Source organism: Nicotiana tomentosiformis, chromosome 11 (genome assembly GCF_000390325.3).
Source record: "Nicotiana tomentosiformis chromosome 11, ASM39032v3, whole genome shotgun sequence".
NCBI lineage: Eukaryota > Viridiplantae > Streptophyta > Magnoliopsida > Solanales > Solanaceae > Nicotiana > Nicotiana tomentosiformis.
The window spans coordinates 87503555-87521584 of record NC_090822.1 but is presented as its reverse complement, the minus strand read 5'-3'; the positions used below and the strand labels follow the sequence as shown (position 1 = coordinate 87521584).

The window sequence follows — 18030 nt, the reverse complement described above, 5'->3', positions numbered from 1 at the left end:
GAAGATTTTGTTTCATTCATGCCTTATGAAGATTTTCATAAGGTTTTAGGCAATTTGATCGTATTTGGACCTTGTAGCCTTTATATCTGAGTGATTTCTTGCTCGAACTCGAAATAAGGTAGCCCGTAGGCTTAGCATTTGAGTGAGTGATTGCTCAAATTCGAAGTAATATAGCCCGTAGACTTATTAGTCGAGTGATGATTTGAACTTGAAGTAATGTAGCCTGTAGGCTTATTAGTCCAGTAAGTGATTCGAACTTGAAGTAATGTAGCATGTAGGCTTAATGGTGGAGTAAGTATTTGCTTGAACTCGAAATAAGAGTAGCCCGTAGGCTTAGTAGTCGAGTGATTGATTCGAACTCGAAGTAATGTAGCCCGTAGGCTTAGTAGTTGAGTGAGTGATTGCTCGAACTCGAAGTAATATAACCCGTAGGCTTATTAGTCGAGTGAGTGATTCAAACTCGAAGTAATGTAGCCCGTAGGCTTAATGGTCGAGTGAGTATTTTCTCGAACTTGAAATAAGAATAGCATGTAGGTTTAGTAGTCGAGTGAGTGCTTGCTCGAACTCGAAGTGACGTTGACCGTATGCTTATTAGTCGAGTGATTGATTCGAAATCGAAGTAATGTAGCCTGTAGGCTTAGTAGTCGAGTGAGTGATTTCTCGAACTCAAAATAAGAGTAGCCCGTAGGCCTAGTAGCCGAGTGAGTATTTGCTCGAACTCGAAATAATAGTAGCTTGTAGTTTTAGTAGTCGAGTGAGTGCTTGCTCAAACTCGAAGTGACGTAGACCATAGGCTTATTAGTCGAGTGATTGATTCGAACTCGAAGTAATGTAGCCCGTAGTCTTAGTAGTCGAGTGAGTGATTGCTCAAGCTCAAAATAAAAGTAGCCAGTAGGCTTAGTAGTCGAGTGAGTGCTTGTTCGAACTCGAAGTGACATAGCCCGTTGGCTTATTAGTCGAGTGAGTGATTAGAACTCAAAGTAATGTAGCCCATAGGCTTAATGGTCGAGTGAGTGATTGCTTGAACTCGAAATAAGAGTAGACTATAGGCTTAGTAGTCGAGTAAGTGCTTGCTCGAACTCAAAGTGACGTAGCCCGTAGGTTTATTAGTCGAGTGATTGATTCGAACTCGAAGTAATGTAGCCCGTAGGCTTAGTAGTCGAGTGAGTGCTTGCTCGAACTTGAAGTGACGTAACCCGTAGGCTTATTAGTCGAGTGATTGATTTGAACTCAAAGTAATGTATCCCGTAGGCTTAATGGTACTTGATCTCGTTGATTTTTCGGTTGGCAGTTCCCGATTTATGAGGTAATGGTCGGCCCTTAGGCCTGCTTGCAAAATAGATCACAAAATAGAGGATGTATTCTGAGATATCGGCAAGAAATTCTATTTATGTCATTATTCATGTGTTCATGTTCTGTACCAGGGATCGAGCAAACTACATGAGCATGGTTCGTTTTGACTATTTGGCTCTTACAATATTTCCTATCGAAACCTTGTTGTTATGAAGTAACTTCCTTGCATTGAACTTGATATATTTGAGGGTAATGCCCCCTAGTATTCGAGGTTGATTGTAAGGAAGCCTCAGATACAATTGAATTTTTCTCAGTTAGCACAAACAATGGTTGCCTCATTAAAAATCTTGCCGAAAAACCCATTTGGGATAAAAACGGCCTAAGGGAAAACGCGTGCTTTCAGACCTAAGGCTTCGTGTTGAATAATCCATCCTTGTTCCTGATCGAACTCATGCAAGGGTCAGTTTCGAAATATAAACGAACATTGGAGGGTCGTACCTTAGCAGTAGTATCGTTTTAGATGTGACACATTCTAATTTCTTGGTAGTTGTTCGCCGTTTATAATACCGAGCTTGTAAGATCCTTTACTGACATTTTCGAGTACCCGATACGGTCCTTCCCAGTTTGGAGTCAGTTTTCCTTCATTTGGATTTCTGGTGCTGAGGGTGACTTTCCTTAACACTAGGTCCCCGATTTTAAAATGGCGAAGATTAGTTTTTCGATTATAGTATCTTTCGACCTGCTGCTTTTGGACGACCAATTGGACGAGAGCAGCTTCTCGTTTTTCATCCAATAATTCGAGGCTAGTGTTCATAGCCTTGTGATTTGACTCTTCTATTGTATATCGAAACCTGGCACTGGGTTCTCCGACTTCGACTTGAATCAAGGCTTCAGAACCATATACTAAGGAGAACGGGGTTTCCCCCGTACTGGATTTTGATATTTTTCGATATGCCCAAAGAACTTCAGGTAGAATTTCTCTCCATTTTCCCTTAGCGTCGTTCAACCTTTTTTTTTAGGTTTTGAATAATAGTCTTGTTCATCGATTTGGCCTGTCCGTACCTACTAGGGTGATATGGTGTTGATACTATCCTTTTTATTTTGTGGTCTTCGAGGAATTTTGTCACTTTGCTGCCGATAAATTATTTCCCATTGTCACACACTATTTCGGCGGGTATCCCAAATCGACATACGATATGATCCCAGATGAAGTCTATAACCTTTTTCTCTCTTACTTTCTTGAACGCCTGTGCTTCAACCCATTTAGAGAAATAGTCAATCATAAATAAAATGAACTTAGCTTTACCTGGGGCTGATGGCAGAGGGCCGACAATATCCATTCCCCATTTCATAAATGGCCATGGGGATATGACTGAGTGAAGTTGCTCCCCAGGCTGATGGATTATCAGTGCAAACCTTTGACATTTATCACATTTTCGAACAAACTCCTTTGCATCTTTGTCCATATCGATCCAATAATATCCTGCTCTGATTATTTTTCGGACTAATGAATCGGCACCAGAATGATTTCCACAAGTACCCTCGTGAATCTCACGTATGATGTAATCGGTGTCTCCTAGTCCTAAGCATACTACCAATGGTCCATCGAATGTCCTTCGGTATAATGTCCCATCTGCAGTCATTGTGAATCAAGTAACTTTGGTTCGTAGGGCCCTCAAATATTTAGGGTCCAGTGGGAGCTTTCCGTTCTTCAAGTATTCAACATATTTATTCCTCCAATCCAGGTTAAGCTTGTGGAGTTTATCTCGGCATGACCTTTCTCGATCACGGATCTCGAGAGTTGAACGACAGTCCCCGAGACGATCTCATCTTCCTGGACCGATGACTCCAAATTTGCAAGTGCATCGGCCTCACTGTTTTGTTCTCAAGGTATATGCTGTAAAGTCCATTCTTCAAAACGGTGCAAAGTTACCTGCAGTTTGTCCAAATACCTTTGCATTCTACCCTCTCAAATTTTGAAGGTTTTGTTTACTTGATTTACCACCAGTAAAGAGTCACACTTGGCTTCAATGACTTCTGCTCCTAAGCTTTTAGCTAGCTTGAGACCTGCAATCATGGCCTCATACTCGGCATCGTTGTTAGTCAACCTAGTAGTTTTAATAGATTGCCTAATAGTGCTACCCGTGGGCGGCTTCAAAACGATGCCTAGCCCGAACCCCTTTACGTTCGAAGCCCCGTATGTGAAAATGGTCTATACCCCTAATGATGTACCAGATTCCAACAGGAGTTCCTTTTCAACTTCGGTTACGAGGGTTGGCATGAAATCGGCTACGAAGTTTACTAAAATTTGAGACTTGATGGCCGTCCGGGGTTGATATTCAATATCGTACCCACTGAGTTTGACATCCCATTTGGCCAATCAGCCTAATAGTTCGGAATTGTGCAAAATATTACAAAGTGGGTAAGTGGTTAGTACGCATATGGGGTGACAGTGAAAGTATGGTCTTAACATTCTAGAGGCGTTTATTAGTGCAAGTGCCAATTTCTCTAAGTGTGGATATCTAGTTTTCGCTTCCCCTAAGGTTCAACTTACATAATAAACGAAAAATTGCATACCTTGCTCTTCTCAAACTAGGATGCCACTTACCGCTATTTCCGATACCACCAAGTACAAGTAAAGCTTCTCATCTGCCTTTGGAGTGTGAGGCAACAATGTGCTAGACAGGTATCGCTTTAATTCCTCTAATACATGTTGGCATTTCGGGGTCCAGGCGAAATCGCTCTTCTTTTTTAGTAGAGAGAAAAATCGGTGTCTTCGATCTGATGACTTCGAAATGAATCGGCCTAAGGCAACTATCCTTCCGATTAGCCTCTGTACGACTTTTACATTGTCTACGATGGTGATGTCTTCAATGGCCTTGATTTTATCGGGGTTGATCTCTATTTGATACCATGAAGCTAAGGAACTTTCCCGAACCGACCCCGAAGGCACATTTCTCGGGGTTGAGCTTCATGTTGTATTTCCTTCAAATCTCGAACGTTTCATGCAAATGAGCCAAATGGTTCTCTGCGCGCAGGGACTTAACTAGCATGACATCAATATAAACTTTTATTGATTTACCTATTTGTTCCTCGAATATTTTATTTACTAGGCGTTGGTAAGTAGCTCCTGCATATTTTAGCCCGAAAGGCATTATATTATAACAATATGTTCCATACTTGGTGATAAATGAAGTTTTCTCTCGGTCCTCTGGGTTCATTTGGATTTGATTATACCCGGAATAGGCATCGAGAAAAGTAAGGATCTCGTGGCCGGCTGTGGCATCGATCATGCAATCAATGTTAGGCAATGAAAAAGAATATTTGGGGCACGCCTTGTTTAGATCCTTATAATCTACACACATCTTAAGTTTGTTCCCCTTTTTAGGGACTACAACTACATTGGCTAACCATTCAGGGTATTTCACCTCCTGAATGGACCCTATTTTAAGAAGTTTAGTTACCTCGTCCTTTATGAACGCGTGCTTTACCTCGGACTGGGTCTTCTCTTTTGCTTCACCGATTTGAACTTAGGGTCCAGGCTTAGCCAATACGTCGTTATATCTGGCGGGATCCCTGTTATATCTAAATGGGACCAAGCAAAACAATATATGTTATCGATAAGAAATTGAATAAGCCTTTTCCTGAGTTCGGGGATTAATATCGTTCCCAGGTATACCTTTCGTTCGGGTAAATGCTCGATTAGTATGACTTGCTCTAGTTCTTCAAATTGATTGGGTAGCGTCAAAATTATCGGGGACCACGAAGGATCGAGGGATCCTTTGATCATCATCTTTGTCAATCTTCTGATTTTCTAGTTGGGTTGAAGCTAGCGTTTGTGATTGCTATTTGGCATCTTGTTACCCTTTTGAGTCCGACCCCTTTATTGACGAAGGTGAGGATATCGGAAATGCTTCTTCGACGGCAAACATTTCTATCGCGTCCGGTTGTTCTTTGTACACCATTTTGACTCCCTCCGATGTTGGGAATTTGAGAACCTGGTGGAGGGTCGAAGGTACAACTCTCATATTAAAGATCCATGGCCTTCCAAAAAGGGCGTTGTACCTCATGTCGCCTTCGATTACGTAGAAATTCGTTTCATGGATGGTCCCAGCCACGTTTATCGGCAGAATTATCTTGCATTTGGTGGTTTCACATGCCATATTGAATCCGTTTAGAACCAGGGTCACGGGTATGACTTGGTCCTGTAGATCGAGCTTCTCTACAACCTTTGATCTAATAATGTTGGCCGAGCTACCTGGATCAATTAACACACGCTTAACTTTAATTTTATTCATAAGTACGGATATTACCAGTGCATCATTGTGATGTTTCATGACTCCTTCTGCATCTTCATCATTAAAGGACAAGGTTCCTATGGGTGCGTAATCCTGTGTTCGAGGTCGCTTTTCTCTCATAACCGATGTCTTAGTGTGTTTAAGCACCGGCCCCTGAGGGGTATCGACGACACCGATGATCATGTGGATGATGTGCTGTGGTTTTTCCTGTTCGTTTTTTTTACCGAAATCCCTGTTTTTGAAATGGTTTTTGGCCATATCGCTTAAAAATTCTCGAAGGTGCCCTTTATTGAATAACCAGGCTACCTCCTCTCTTAGTTGCCTGCAATATTCCGTTCTGTGGCCATGAGTACCATGATATTTGCACATTTGATTGGGGTTCCTCTAGGCAGGATCTATCTGCATGGGTCGAGGCCATTTAGTGTCTTTGATGCGTCTGATAGCCGACACGATGGCGGATTCATCGATGCTGAAGTTATACTCTGATAACTGTGGTGCTTCCTTAGGTCTGGTAGGCCTATCGAACCCATTTCTGTTCATCAGTCCCCGAGACCCTTGACCTCGATCACTCCTTTTACTGCCTTGTCTGGGGTTACGTCTCGATTCATTGATCATGTAGTTTCCACTATATGGTCGTTATCGGTCCCTGATCGGACCTTGTTCTCGATTGATGTCCCTTCTAGCAGCGGGTTCAGAACCGAACTAATCATCTTCGACTCTAATTTTTGACTGGTACCGATTAGGCACGTCGGCCCAAGTAATAGCTGGGTACTCGATCAGGTTATGCTTCAACCATCGTGAAGCCGTCGAACTTCATTCGTTCAAACCTTGAGTGAAAGCCTGAACAGCCCAATCGTCTGTGATTGGTGGCAGATCCATTCGTTCCATCTGAAAACGAGATACGAATTCCTTTAGCATCTCGTTATCCTTTTGTCTTACCTTGAACAAGTCCGACTTCCTGGCCTCGACCTTTATGTCCCCGTCGTGCGCTTTTACGAAAGAATATGCAAGCATAGCAAAAGAATCGATAGAATTAGATGGTAAATTATGATACCATATCATTGCTCCCTTTGATAGGGTTTCACTGAATTTCTTCAATAATACAGATTCGATTGCATCGTCCTCTAGGTCGTTTCTTTTAATGGCACATGTGTAAGAGGTGACATATTCGTTGGGGTCGGTAGTTCCGTTATACTTAGGAATCTCGGGCAAGCAAAATTTCTTTGGGATTAGTTTAGGAGCCGCGCTTGGGGGGAAAGGCTTTTGTACGAATTGTTTGGAATCTAAGCCCTTCAATATCGGTGGTGCCCCCAGGATATGATCAACCCTGGAGTTATATGTTTGCACCTTTTTGTCGTTTGCCTCGATTCTCCTTTCTCCTGACTCTATTCGTTTAGTCAGTTCTTTGAACATCTTAGTAATTTCAGGATTAGTCCCCTATTCTTGCTCATTTGACCTTACTACAGCTGGCTCCGTTATGTGGGTGATTTCTCGGGGTGGACTGGGCTCCGGTCTACTCGGTACCTGGGTTTAACTCTGCAACTGAACTATTGCTACCTGTTGAGCTTGTAACATTTCGAAAATTATAAGCAAGTTGATTCCGTTTTCCTCAACGTTATGGGTGTCTCGAGGTGCAGATCGAGTACTACCATGAAACTATTTTCAGGCTCAGAACGTTGGTTTTTCTCAATAGCCACATGCGAGTTAACGTCTAACTTCGAACTCGATATTTGACATGTACCTGAAATTTGAAGCTCGTTTGTGCCATCTTTGGATCCATCTCGATATTATGAAGACTTTCATCTATCCATTATGATTCCATCTCGATTAGTCGTACGAAGGCCGTAATCAATTGCGACCGTATACAAGTGGGATGAATGAATCTCTCTACCCTTAATAAGAGGTTTCATATCAGAGTAAATCACAACGATCGCTTACATTTAAATGCGACGAAAATCGCCGAAATTAGTTTGCTCCAAGCCAAAGTTTGATTCTCTTGGAAAAATAATTAGAAGTCACCAACAAAATCTTTTTCTGTTTTTCAGTGTGCATTGAAGAGCAATTGAAAAAAAGAATCCTCACTCAAAGCCGAGGAGTGTTGGTTTTGCGGTTTTGGAGATGGGTCGAGTTAGCTTACTTGGAACGATCAGCCTGAAAATTTTAAAAATTCTTAGTAGGGAATGTCTTCTAAATGTGTCATATATGCGGCATCAATTTAAATTAATCGTACCAGTAAATTCTGGATACTTGAATGACTAAGTCAAAAAAACTATGTCGCTCTCCTAAATTATTTTTTATCGTAAATATCCTCCTATACTTCGCTATTCCATAGCCTTCATCCCCTTTCGTTTGGCACTTTTAAAGTTAGTATAAAAATCATTATTTATGAATTACGTTTATCAAAAGTGAGAAATTTTAATTTTTGTCAAATAATTAATAGATTTTGGCTATTAAAGTTAACAAGATTCGTGAAAAACAGCACAAGAACTAAAGTAACAGAAGGTACAAAAATTATAAATGTGAGTCCCCATTAAATCTTTATTTAAAGAGTTAAACAAGGGACCATTATAATCTTCTCGGCAAAACAGCAATATGGAGTTTTTCTTCTTCCCGATATCAACCTCCAAAATTCTACAACAGTCAGTCACCAACTTGTCTCTTCTTTCGCTTCTAACTATTTACACCATTATTATTCCTTTACAATCCAATAAGTAGCACTGTTCCGCCTTTACCCGCTTCAATTTCAAAGCCTCGCCCAAAAACCTTTCTTTGACATGCCCAATTTCTGCTCACTTTGAACAGCAGAGATTTTCCTTCTCCAGGTAAATTTTCCTGCAATTTGAAAGTCAGATTCTATAACAATGGGTCTGCTTAATTGGCATATTTGGTTATTCTAATACCAGCTTTAAATCGATTATTTCAAGCTCCAACTACAGCTTCGATTTGAATGCCTTTCGGAGTAAATGGGTTTTTGTGTAATTGGGTTTCCTGCTGGCTTCAACATTGCTGCCTCTAATTTCTTTTTAATTATTGTTTCATTTTTATTAGTTGAGAATATGTTTTTAATTTATTAAGGGAAGTCAAAATTTTAAAAAGTAAATATATAAAGAAGTCAAGAAATTCAATACATAGTATATATATAAATAACTTTTACATATCTAAATAGGCAAATAGGCAAATGTGTGTCAACAGAGACCTTTGGAACTATGTGGCTCCACCACTGACTATACCAAGGCTTTATTGAGTATTACATATTTACATGATTGAATTATAGCTGGCATGAACTATTTTATGTCAGTGTGATTGAAACATTCTTTGCAGTATTACATGCCTAATTGAAACATTCTTTGCAGTATTACATGCCTAAGGTTGATGTATTTTTAGTCCACATGGCCTGCTGTATTATCACTTTTGATAATTAGGTCAACATATTACATTGATATTAAGTGCAAAGATTAGCGTGTATTGATGTACTTATTGTCTTTCAACTTTATCATTCACTCTTTCCATCTGAAAATGGTTCCATCGTTCTATATCTTCACTATCATATATTCCTTCTTCTACTTCAAATCAAGTGCTGAGCTCATAACTTCTCTTCCTGGACAGCCTCCAAATATTTTCTTCAAACAATACTCTGGTTATATTGTTACAAATGCTCAACACGGCAGAGCTCTATTTTATTACTTTGTCGAAGCAGATTCAGAAAATGCAGCATCACTTCCCCTTACTGTGTGGCTCAATGGAGGTACATTTCTCTGTTGACCTTGGTTTTTCATTTGAAGAGTTGAACTAAAAAGTTATTAATTTGATCGAATCCAAAACCTTAGGCCCTGGTTGTTCATCTGTGGGTTATGGTGCTTTTATGGAGCATGGTCCTTTTCGGCCAGGGATTGATGGGAGTCTTATAAGAAACAAATATTCCTGGAATTTGGGTAATGTTTCTTGTTTCCTGAATGATCATATTGAAAAGTTTGTACACCCGAGAATCTGATAACAATGACTGATTTTGATTGCTAAACATGAAACAGAATCGAACATGCTATACGTGGACTCCCCGTAGGATTTTCATACTCAAATACAAGCTCAGACAACATCAATTGGGATGATACTGCAACTGGTACACCAGTTTTCCTGAAATAGCCAATAGTATTGATAAGTCAATGCTACAGGATATCTTTGGTTTTACTCTTTGTAATCTTTATAGCTAAGGAGAATCTCCAATTCATCCTCAACTGGTTCAAGAAGTTCCCCCAATATAGAAACTCGGATGTGTACTTAACTGGGGAGAGTTATGCAGGTTCACATATGAACTGGCCTAATCTATATGGTCTTTTGGTTGTATATACTCATAGCTTTTTAACACTAAGATTTGGTAACTAATAAGTATGTTTTTGGTTCTTAGGTCACTATATACCACAGTTTACATTATTGCTGCTTGACTACAACAGAAAGCCCAATGTTAAACCAATCAACCTTAAATCAATTGCAGTAATGTTTACATTACCCTTGAACCACCAAAGCATGTTTTCATATCTCCACTCTCTGTTGATAATTATTTCACTTTCAAATCTTCACTTAGTCCAATGACTTTGCACCTTGGGAATCCACTGCTAGATATTGAAATAAGTGTGAAGTCCGCCGGATATCTATGGTCACATGGTGTCATTTCTGATGAACTGCTTGATATGCAAAGAACAGTCTGTAATGAAACAAGGTATGTGCTGGAGTATATACGTAATGAGACATCTAACGAATGCTCGAAAGTGTGGGAACTCAGAACGGAGGAAATGGGAAATGATACAGTTAAGGATGATATTCTCTTGCCAACATGTGTATCCTCTAATGCAGCAGGACAATTACTGGCCCTTGGAAACCTTGCCACAATGCATGAAAAGGTATGAAATCAAATTCCATGAGAACTGTGATTAGGACATAATTCAACTATTTGCAATTGGAGCTAACTTGTTGCAGCTATTTTTTTTGACAGCTCGATAAGAAAGTAGGAAAAGTTGCTGATCCATGCCTTACTGAGTGGATTGATCTGTACCTTAACAAGCCAGAAGTTCAGAAGGCGCTACATGCCAATACCACTTACCTTCCGTATGCCTGGGAGATCTGTTCAGGGTAGGTTCTCTCCGTCCCGTCACTATCTCTTGCACTAAATTCTGTTTATCGCTTTATCTAAAATCATAAACTATTAAACAGAGAATACTTATATTTATTTATTTTATGTTTATAACACCCTTTACTTTCTCTTCTGCTTGTTGCCTGTGCATTTATAAAACAAGTCTGTTAAAATCTCTGAAAATGCAGGCCCCTTCAGTATAGGCTAGACGATGTTGCAATAAACATTATACCTCTACTGTCAGATATTCTAAAGGAGCATATCCCAGTTCTGCTTTTCAGGTTAGGTGATTACTGAATATGAAGTTCCTACACTCAAATTTCCTGCTGACTTCACAATTGTAACAACTACGAAATCTTAACTTTTTGGTTTTTGTTAAAAGCTACTAATCTAAAGTAAGATTGTGCGTGTTTTGCATTTTCCAGTGGAGACCAAGACTCAAAACTCCCTCTGACCCAAACTAGGAAAATTGCTAAACTGCTTGCTCGAGATTTAAAGCTAGTTGCTTTTGACAAATATGGTCCTTGGTATGATGGCTTGCAGGTATATTCCTCCATTCCCAAAGTACAATGTAGCCTTAGATAAAATATGTGACTGCATTTTTGCTTTTAGTTTGGATTACATATGCAAAAAAAAACTTTAAAATGTATAGTTATAATAGATGAACTCCTAGAATCTGCTAACTCTAAATCTTGGATCCATCTCTATACTGGAGGGATCAGATGATGGAAACATGTCTGTATATATATAATTTGTTGCTTTATTACAGATTGGAGGATGGAGTAAATCATTTGGAGGGCTAAGGGAAGGCAAAAACGTTACATATCTAACATTCGCTACAGTTAGGGGCGCAGCTCATGAAGTACCCTTTACTTCTCCTTCACAACACTTTTTAGAGCATTTCTGAGAGGACATCCTCCACCACGTACGAGCAGCACCATTGCAGCCTCAGCTGCGTAATCCTATCGATCTGATGAACCTCTATTCCACTTTTCTCTAGACTGCAAGAACCTATTCTCAAGCTTTATTTTGTTATCTTTGTCTTACTTTTTTTTTCTGTGTGGATTTTAAATAAGTCTACTTATTGTATATAACTTGGCTGGCCCTAGATTTTACCTAGAGCCCAATGATTGATTTATACAGTCTTCAAAAATTATGTTGGATCATCGCTTCTGATTTGTTTCACAATTTTGAAGAAAAGTTTCTGCCAAAAAAAGAAAACAATTTTTTATCAAGAACTGTTTTTTAATCAAACATCAACCTAAAAGTTTTTCAATTTTTGAAAAACTGAAAGATTATTCAAAACTAGTTTTTTTCCCGCAAAACAGAAAAAGACTTCTTGGTGTTTGGTTGTAAAGCAGCTTTTGGAAAACAAATGAAATTTCTTTTCCAAGACTTCATTTTCAAACTGAGAGCAAATACCACAGTACATCTACAAGATTTTTGATAATTGAATGGTAATCCACTAGTATAGTTGTAACCTTGTATCTTATAGGTGCAATGTTGATTCCCCTTCTTCATACTCTACCCAAACGCTAGGGTAGGGATGACAGGCGGTGAGGTGCGGATTTTCTCTTGACCCGTAAAATTTCAACCGAACCTGCCCCACCCCGGCCAGCATCCACACCCGCATTCACCCGTCCCGCATCCACACCTGCCCCGCCCCGCATAACCATTTTTTTCTTCATTTTGTTAGTTTTAAATTTTATTTAATCTTTTGCCTAGATTTTTTTTTTTTTACACTTTTACGATATATACTCGTGCTTTTATTAATTCTAAAGATTACAGAAACTTCGGTTATGAAAGAAAAAGATAAGATACTTATGAGAATTAAATTCAGATGCAATAAAGTTACTTAACAAAAGTCTTTGATATCATAATACCTCTTATTACGATTTTTATGTGACTAAAATAAGTGTTCTCTTTTTATTTTTGCTTTTTACAATACTTTATATTATATTATATTTTCTTTGAGGCCAAAGTACAAAAATCAAGATCTGTCATCTGTGGGGCCATATGCAATAATTGACCAATTAAACACATTGTACAGTTAGAGTAGCTCTACAGCTCAGTTGCCATTATCTATATTATGTAATTCCAGATTTGGTTATTGAACTGTTCAATTTGAACATTGGGTTGTTTTTCTCATCTAAGAATATTCTGTTCAAATTGTATCACGAAGATTTGTGACTATAATGATTATTGATTAATTTGCTTTTATGTATATGCGAGAATGAAAGGGCAAAAAAGTGAAAATAAGATATATTACTATAATTTACTAAGAGAAAGATATATCAAAATTTGGTGTATACTATATTTACTAAGAGTAAGTAAGATCAAATCATGATCTTAACATATCAAAATCTCGTGTTTCGATTTATCATAGAAAATTTCGTGTTTCGATTTATCATAGAAAATTTAGTGAAAAATAATGTAAAACGACAAGTACAACAGATATATTAACTCTTTAAATATAATGTATAGATGCTCGAAATACTTATCGTTTAAACAATCATGTGTTAGATATATTACTTTGATCAATAAAATAGATTTGTAATTAATTAATAATTATGTGTTAGATATTATATTATCAGAACTTGTCATAAAAGAATAAGAACTTGACGTGCAAGCATTGGGTCAAAGTTCAAACAATATAAAACTTTATTTTGCTTCAATATATTACATGGAATCAATTTCATCTTTAGAAAGTCAGAAAATTGAGCTTCCTTCTTTGATGAAGTTTTTAAACCCGCATTGCACCCGCATAGATTTAATTTTTTTTTATCCGTACCGCACCCACTAATGTTTAAACCTGCACTGCACCGCCCCGCCATCCATACACACATGGACGTATTTAGGATTTTAACCAAGGGATTCAATATTTGAAGAAATAAACAGTAAAATATTCTGACGAAGGTGTTCATAGAAAATTTGAAGGATGATTGTCATGTAGCAATATTCAAGCAGATAAAACTAATTTACTGGTGTTTACCCAAAAAATGGATAGAGTTAAATTTATACGTAGTTCTAAGGATACATGGTATAACTTGGTACACATTGGAAAAGTAAGTAGAGACATCTCGAATATTAATTGTAAAAGGGAATTAAAACAAACCGAAATTGAGTAGAAAATGATTTATGAACAAGCAAGATGAATCAATGTACAAAGCCCCAAAAAGGACAATCTTTTCTATATGTGTGTAAATCTCCATAATCTTTGAAATGTGAGAGTGTATTGATGTCTCAATGCCTTTTACGGAAATTATAGTCACTGTTCATATAGTGGAGGGATCCTACTTTGGATATCATTCAAAATATATAGTGGGGATCCCATGATAGATTAGTTAATTAGTTTCTCCTTAATTCCCGTCGAGATTCTCTTCCCCAGTGCGGCTACAACGGCTCTTTGTCTCTTAGCTCGATCTTGGTCGGTCTTGGATCTCAAGTTCGATGTTGACTCGAGCTCCATATTGATCGGTCATTGGCTCTTGAGCTCGATAACATCGCTTCACATCATAGCTCGATATTGACTCTAGCTTGATATCGCCTCAAGCTCGGTATTGGTCGGTCTCTTTCCGGGTCTCGACCTCTACCTGGGCTCGATATCGGACTTTGGCTCTTCCCGACCTTGGTTGGTTTCTAGAGTTAGAACTCAGCAACTCGACTTCACATCATAGCTCGATATTATAATGACGAACTTCGTTCCACCATGCCCCAAACTCGATCAGCCACACGAGGTCAAACTCAATTTTGACCGTACACAAATAGTTCCCTCGTTTCTCGAAAATAATGTGGCGAGAAACGATATGATTTTTCAACCTCTGACTAGATACACACTGACGTCTGCATTGAGCCTGATTGTGACGTGTGTGACAAATGCCCCGTCGGTTCAGTTACCAAGACATTAAATGTGCGTCAGTCGATGGTCGACCACTGTCAATTTTGAACCGTCATTGTGTAACCTATAAATAGCCCTCTTCCTTTATCATTTTAAACTTTTAATTTCAACTCTTCTCATTCTAACTTTCACGGTTCTTCGTCTTCCTAGAATTATCTATTTTCGGGTTCTAAAATTTTCTTTGCTTGTTCTTCACCAAACACCAAAATATTTTAACTTCCCACCTTCTTTGTTCCTTGAAAATTTAGATGGACAAGATATCTAAAACCGTTCCTCAGAAAGAGGACGCTTCCTCATCTCGATCGGCTGGTGAAAAATTGATGGTAGAGCCATGCCTTGAAGAAATTGTTCCCGGGGGATATGTTATTGATTCCAATTTTAAAGTTGACAAACCTTTGTCGGTTGCCGGTTGGTGCGAGCCAGTATCGAGATATATATGCTCGATACCGGTAAGTTTCCTTGATGCGATGAAGAAAGATTGTAATTGGGTAAACAAAGAGGTCGTGATACCGACACCGGAGAAATCGATCACTACCCACGTGGAAGGGTATCTGAGTGTTTACACTTACCCTTTCATGATGGGTCCCCTCGATCTAGTCATCATCAATTTTTGCAAGAAATACCAGGTGACCCTCGGCCAAGTTCATCCTTCTTTCTAGAGGATTGTGATCTTGATCCATTTTTTTGTAAGCAAAATCGATGGGCTTCCCTTCACACTCGATAAGGATCGGGGCTGGATGGGCTGATAAGAATTGGGGCTGGATGGGCCAGTTTGTTCGAGTGAAGACCTCGGACCTAATCCCGGTTGAGAGTATGCCATTTCTAGAGAAATGGAATATGAACCGTGAGTGTGATGTCGTTCTTAGTTTTTTTTTGTTTTTACTTCTTCATCTTTTCTTATTAGTGTTTTTCTTCACACAACCGTTGCTTGGATGCCGAGTGCGGTTCCTCATCTCAAGAACTGGGTTAAAAACTTGGTCTCGACATCAACATTTGCCGAGCACTCATGGCGCGATTTGTCGAAGGGTAAATGGGAAGCTCGTACTCATGGTAAGCTTCCATCTTGGTCTACCGATTCGTTTGTCATTCGTGGTGAGATGTTTATTCGAAGCATGAGTTTATTTATCTTCTTCCTTTACAAGTCTCTGAAAAGATGCGGTCATGAGAAATGTTTACCTCCTGTTTCGAAGCCGTTGAAGGAAAGTAAGAGAAAAAGGACCTCGGATTCCGAGGGTCAAAAACCTAAGAAGAGGACAGTCCGTAAGCCCAAGGGAACCACAATCCAATTGACTATGGAATCGGTTCTTCGTCTAAGGGACGAAGAAGAAGAAAGTGATTCCAGGCTGTTGTCTCGTGCCCGGGCTAGCACCGATACTCAGATTATTTCGGTATCGGTGAGAGTTGATACTGCTCCGACCAGGCTTGATGAGGTCGAGGAGGGGACTTCGACCCGAGTTCCCGAGCCTTTGGAGACCAAGGATCTTTTACCTCAGGATAAAGAGATCGTCAAAGAGTCAGAGAATGCCGGTGCGCAAACTTAGCTTGGGGCTCCCGAAGGTGGAGGCGGTGCCTCTAAAGACCTACTTGGGGCGATAGAGATCAGAGATTCCCCCTCTTTCCCTTCTTTCTCCCAATCGATGATACGTGACGCTCAAGCTGTAGGAACTTGTCACGGGGAAAGAGATCATGGATGGGAGGTCCTTTCCATGGTTATTTTATCGGTGTAGAAGAAATCACCGGTCCGAGTGACTCGGAGGCTCTGAAAAAGAGCTCGAGCGAGGTGGGAGTGCCTTGCCTAGTTGCCTTTTTAACGAAGCCCAACAAACCCTGAACCGGGTAAGTTCATATTTTCTTTGCTAATTTTCACACTTGTCTTTTCTTTTCCTTGCATAATCCCTTCTTATTTTCGTAGGCTTCTGCGGTTCATCATGAGGCATTTGTTCAATCCCGATGGGAGCTGAGCCGGTACAAGGCAGAAGTTCGAAGGCTTACCTTGGAGAGAGATGCCTTAAAGCTTCTCGGTGGGCAGAGAGAAGGAGAGGTAAAAAGACTTCAGGCCGAGCTGGAAGTATCTCGGAAAGAACAAACTGAGCTGGCCGAGCAGGTACAAAGAATCTTTGGTTTTAGTGATATTAACCTAGAATTGATGGCTAATAACTCAGTCCCGCAGGTTGAGCAAAAGTTTGAAGTGATTAGGCAGCTTCGTGCTGAGGTGGATGTTGTGAAATCGGAGGCTGAGGAGTGGAAGAAAAACATGGACCGCCTAGCCTCAGAGAAAGAGACTGCCCGAACACAACGGGCTTCGGCTGAGGTCTAATTCCGAAGCTTAAAAGAGAAAACCTTGGTTCAAGCCAAGGATATCGAGGAGTTCCAGTCTCGGTTAGGCTCAGTGACTTCTGATCGAGAGAGACTAGCCTCAGAACTGGCAACGGCCAAATCGGAGGCCAAAATAGCCATGGCTAATGCTGATGCAATGATGGCTGTTTATCGGTCTGCTGCTGAAGCCGCTCAGGTTCGTGAAAAAGAGGTTGTCGAGGCTGCTCAAGCTCAACCAAATTGGGTTGTCGAGCATGCTAAATGCCAATCTCGGAGGGAGACTCTAGAGGATATCCACGCTCGTGGCTTTGATCTTACAACCAAGATCGAGAATGCAAAAGAGCTCGAAGCCGAAGCCAGAGTGTTGGCCTTTCCCAATGATGATGATATCAGAAGTATGAGCGGTTCTAAGAGCGAAGGAGGCCTCGAGGGTAAAGATGCTCCTCCTGTAGAGGACTAAGTCCTTTTAGTATTTTTCTTCTTTCTTTTAAGACCGTTTTGGTCTTTTGTAGAAAAACTTGATCGGGCCATGGTGGCCTTGTAAATGATTTCCGGTATATAAAACTTTCTTTCTTTTATGGCCTCTGAATATTTTGCCTTTCTTGTTAATTTGTACAAAGGCCAAAAAGTGCCTTAGCACGTGATAATTACTTGAAGGTCCGAGTGGATGTTCGAACTCGACTTTTTATTATAGGTAGTCCCCGAGTGAATGTTCAAACTCAAACTGAGATAGCTTTTAGACTTTGACGAATAGAGTTCAAGTGAAATGATTTGCTCGAATTCGAGCTAGAGTAGCCTTTATACTTTTCAGTCGAGTGAGTGTTTGCTAGAACTCGAAATGAAAACAGCCCTTAGGCTTTATAGTCGAGTGAGTGTATTCTCGAACATGAATTAAGAATGGCCTATAGGCTTAATAATCGAGTGAACGTTTGCTTGAACTCGAATTAAGAGTAGCCTTTAGGCCTTATGGTCGAGTGAGCGTTTGATCGAACTCGAAATAAAAACAGCCCTTAGTTTTAATGGTCGAGTGAGCATTTGCTCGAACTCGAAGTAATGTAGCCATTAGGCTTTATGGTCGAGTGAGTGTTTGCTCGAACTCG

At 39.8% G+C, this 18030-nt stretch overlaps 1 pseudogene; it reads left to right on the top strand.

The window, feature by feature from the left end:
* The first annotated feature begins 9107 nt into the window (after positions 1–9107).
* On the top strand, positions 9108–11879 carry LOC104117829 (serine carboxypeptidase-like 45; annotated as a pseudogene).
* The last annotated feature ends 6151 nt before the right edge of the window (positions 11880–18030 follow it).